General features: G+C 36.6%; 1 protein-coding gene across 1 annotated transcript in view; it reads left to right on the plus strand.

Moving 5' to 3' along the window:
• Positions 1 to 3,796: 3,796 nt before the first annotated feature.
• Positions 3,797 to 4,742, plus strand: part of LOC106531577 (histone-lysine N-methyltransferase ASH1L) — a gene marked incomplete at its 5' end in the record, with an annotated part of 33,954 nt that continues 33,008 nt past the window's right edge. The window contains 1 exon segment of the mRNA XM_014027478.1: positions 3,797 to 4,231.

Raw genomic sequence — 4,742 nt, forward strand, 5'->3', positions numbered from 1 at the left:
ACCCTGGACAGGTCGCAAGTCCATCACAGGGCCTAATCTATACTTTGACTTTTAATACTTAACTACAACAAATATCACATACTTTAAGACTTTTACTCAAGTAATATTCCTAAAGGAGACTTTAACTTTTACCAAAGTCAATTTTTTTAGTAAGATACTTGTACTTTTACTCAAGTATACCACACAGTTTCTTGCCCTCTGTCCCATTTCTCCACACAGAATTGGGGTAAAGGGCCTTTGTTTACTGTAAAACACATGTTGAGCACCTTTAAATCCACACTGAGGACATTAGAGATCCTTGTATTGTGAATGTTTTTAATAGTGATTGTTTGTGTTGTAATTGTGTAACTCTGTGTAAATGTACATTTTTTGCTGCCAGGACTCCCTTGAAAAAGAGGTTTTTAATCTCAGTTGGACTTTCCTGGAAATAAATGAATAAATAAGATAATAATATATAACCAAATAATGATGTAAATGTGTGTGACATTTGCTCGGGTGATAAACGGCTCTGATGTGAACTTTTCATCAACAGCCTGTTTGTTTCTCTTCTTGTCTCTGACGATGATGACGCAACTGCAACTTCTGAAATGAGCAGCTTTCACTTCAGCCAACTCGTCGCCATTTTATTAAGAGAGCCGCTCGCCTCCTCCTGCTCCTCCTCCTCCTGCTCCTCCTCGTGAACTGCAGAGACCCCGAGCTGTGTGTTCGTCGTTTCATCTCCTCCTCTGGCCACATGAAAATGGCCACGCAGTTACATTCCCGCACAACCCGACCTGCCCCGCCCACTCCCGTCTCTTCTGTCAGCCTGCTGCGCGCGCACACAGCGGGGTGTGTGGATCGATTCGAATATCGATATTATCATAGCTCAAATCGATACATGAGTTTGTTTTTCTCAGCACTCTGGTCCTGAATGAAAGGAAACTAAAGTTTTGTTATTTTGTTTCTGAATAAGAACCAAGAAAATTAAAAGTTTAAATCATTTATTTGTGCTGATTATTATTATTTGCAGAGATTTTCAGACGGCAGTTTGTGTGTGAATCTGTATTTGAAGCACTGCTGGTTTTTAGGTTTTAATCTATTTCTAGAAGGCACTTTCCCTACTTTTAATTAGGATTTAACTCATTTATAGCTAGCATTTAGCTATCTTTAATTTTGTTTTGCTTTTTATGTACATTTTGGTTCTGTGCACTTTTAATGTGGAATTTTTTGTCTTGTCAGTTAGCATTTAGCCTCTTTTTAGCTATTTTATTCCTAAAAGCTAATATTTAGCTCCTTTTAGCTACAATTTTAAAAATTTAAGCTAATACTTTGCTCATTTTAGCTGACATTTTACACCTTTAACCAAATATTTTGCTCATTTTAGCTGACATTTTACACTTTTAAGCAAATATTTTGCATTTTTTTAGCTGGCATTTTACACTTTTAAGCTGATATTTTGCTCATTTTATCTGACATTTTACACTTTTAAGGTAATATTTTGCTTATTTTAACTGAAATTTTACACCTTTAAGCTAAATTTTTGCTTATTTTAGCTGACATTTTACACTTTTAAGCTAATATTTTTCACATTATAACTGAAAATTTACACCTTTAAGCTAATATTTTGCTCATTTTAGCTGAAAATTTGCACCTTTAAGCTAATATTTTGCTTATTTTAGCTGACATTTTACACCTTTCAGCTAATATTTTGCTTATTTTAGCTGACATTTTACACCTTTAAGTTAAAATTTTGCTCATTTTAGCTGACAATTTACACCTTTAAGCTAATATTTTTCTCATTTTAACTGAAAATTTACACCTTTAAGCTAATATTTTGCTCATTTTAGCTGATATTTTACACCCTTGAATTAACATTTTGCTCATTTTAGCTGACATTTTACACTTTTAAGGTAATATTTTGCTTATTTTAACTGACATTTTACACATTTAAGCTAAATTTTTTTGCTTATTTTAGCTGGCATTTTACACCTTTAAGTTAAAATTTTGCTCATTTTAGCTGACATTTTACACCTTTCAGCTAATATTTTTCTCATTTTAACTGAAAATTTACACCTTTAAGCTAATATTTTGCTTATTTTAGCTGACATTTTACAACTTTCAGCTAATATTTTGCTTATTTTAGCTGACATTTTACACCTATAAGCTAATATTTTGCTCATTTTAGCTGACATTTTACACATTTAAATTGATATTTTGCTTATTTTAGCTGACATTTTACACCTTAAATCTAATATTTTGCTCATTTCAGCTGACATTTTACATATTTAAGCTAATATTTTGCTCATTTTAGCTGACATTTTACACATTTAAGTTAATATTTTGCTTATTTTAGCTGACATTTTACACCTTTAAGCTAATATTTTGTTCATTTTATCTGACATTTTACACAATTCAGCTAATATTTTGCTTATTTTAACTGAAAATTTACACCTTTAAGCTAATATTTTGCTCATTTTAGCTGACATTTTACACATTTCAGTTAATATTTTGCTCATTTTAGCTGACATTTTACACATTTAAGTTAATATTTTGCTTATTTTAGCTGACATTTTACACCTATAAGCTAATATTTTGCTCATTTTAGCTGACATTTTACACATTTAAGTTGATATTTTGCTTATTTTAGCTGACATTTTACACCTATAAGCTAATATTTTGCTCATTTTAGCAGACATTTTACACATTTAAGTTAATATTTTGCTTATTTTAGCTGACATTTTACACCTTTAAGCTAATATTTTTGCTCATTTCAGCTGACATTTTACACATTTAAGCTAATATTTTGCTCATTTCAGCTGACATTTTACACATTTAAGCTAATATTTTGCTCATTTCAGCTGACATTTTACACATTTAAGCTAATATTTTGCTCATTTTAGCTGACATTTTACACCTTTAAGCTAATATTTTGCTCATTTTAGCTGACATTTTACACCTTTAAGCTAATGTTTTGCTCATTTTAGTTGACATTTTACACATTTAAGTTAATATTTTGCTTATTTTAGCTGACATTTTACACATTTAAGCTAATATTTTGCTCATTTTAGTTGACATTTTACACTTCCAGCCTCACTGGGGACAAAAAGCGCTCGCTGTAAAGCAGGAGGAAAGGAGAGCAGAAAAAGTTCAAAACTTATTTCTAGCAGCAGAACAGGTTGAAAGGTGGCTGTTTAATGTTATTTACTGTTTTTGAAAAAACATCCTACAGGCTCTGACATGTTAGATAAATTTGAAAATCAGGTTTTGAAAAAAAATCCAAAAGACTTGAAAAAATCTGTGAGATTGCTCTGTACGTCTGTATACCTGCAAAATGACGTAAAATCCTTGTAACTTACAATCTGTACAAGTTGACATCTATGTTGTTATTTATTTGTAAATCTAAGTTTACCATAGTACCTTACACTGTCAAACTTGTTTTTAGGGGTTCAAATTGGGGTGGGTGGGACATAGTTTGGGCGGGGGGCACTTCAACTCGCCTAGGGCACCAAAAAGGCTGGAGCCAGCCCTGGGGCTTGTTCAAATGTAATTCAGTTTTCAACATTTTGTAACACATTTCAGCTTCATTCACTCTCAGTATTTTTCTAGTCATTTGCCTCAAAGTTTACTAAAAAGTCCTTTCAAATATCAAGTAAAGTTCCATCAGAAAGCAACAATCAGTAATTTAATACTCATGAAAATATTTTCACATGATGAAACATGACGCGCTTCTCTCCTCACAAAAATACGCCTCTAAAAAAAGTTCAAAGTATCGGATCGGATCGATACCGGAACACGGCTCCTGTGCTTCCCAGGCGTCGGATCGATACCAGATTTTGCGGTATCGCACACCTCTTTTCGTACGAGAGAACTGGCGGGAGCGGTGCAACTTTCCCCGAGCGAAGTGGGCTGAAACCGAAGCTCCAGTGAGCGCGTGCAGCCAGCAGCCCGCCACCTAGCTGCGGACACGACTCTGAGAAAACACCCGCGTCAACGTGTTGTTGCTCAGCGGAGCTCGCGCTCTCCTGCTCTCGCTCCGCGCGCTTATGGGAATAAAAACTCGCCTTTTTTTTCTGGGGGTGTTTTAACCTCCTCCGGCCTTTAGTTATGTAACCAAAAGCAACATTTGAATGCGCCAACAGGACCGCCGCTGGTGAAGGCAGAGAGGAGAGAGGAGCAGGAGCAGGAGCACCTCCAGCACCTCCTCCATGCTTTAAAAACGCAGTTGGCTCTCCGGGACGCGCTCCCTCTCGGGGTAAGTGGCCTGCGTAGCTTTATTACAGATTGTCATGGCAGTCTGTGTTAATAATGTGTGTGTGTGTGTGTGTGTGTGGGGGGGGGGGGGTCTGTCATGATGACCGAGCTGAAAGCGCGCGCCAGTTTTTACGCAGACGTTTATTTGTTCATCCGTTTTTCTTTTTTTTTATCATCTCTCTTTTGCGCTAATTTTATCCCCCTTGTTGCTGAGCGCAGTCACTGATCTCCCTGCGTGGCGATATTTCTTATTGCGATGTTGCTGACACCAGCAGGGGGACTGGCAGGCAGAGGACAGAGGAGGAGGAGGAGGTGCAGGAGGAGGTGGGGCATGGGGGGAGTGAGCCACAACATCACCAGCGGGCAGGTTCAGATATGATGAAGCCTCTCACCTCCATGTTTCAGTCTGCAGCTGTTACAGGATGCTTATAGGAGTGACGACAACAACAACACGTGTGTGTGTGTGTGTGTGTGTGTGTGTGTGTGTGTGTGTGTGTGTGTGTGTGTGTGTG

The sequence above is a fragment of the Austrofundulus limnaeus genome, unplaced genomic scaffold (assembly GCF_001266775.1).
Source record: "Austrofundulus limnaeus strain Quisiro unplaced genomic scaffold, Austrofundulus_limnaeus-1.0 Scaffold651, whole genome shotgun sequence".
NCBI classification, from domain to species: domain Eukaryota; kingdom Metazoa; phylum Chordata; class Actinopteri; order Cyprinodontiformes; family Rivulidae; genus Austrofundulus; species Austrofundulus limnaeus.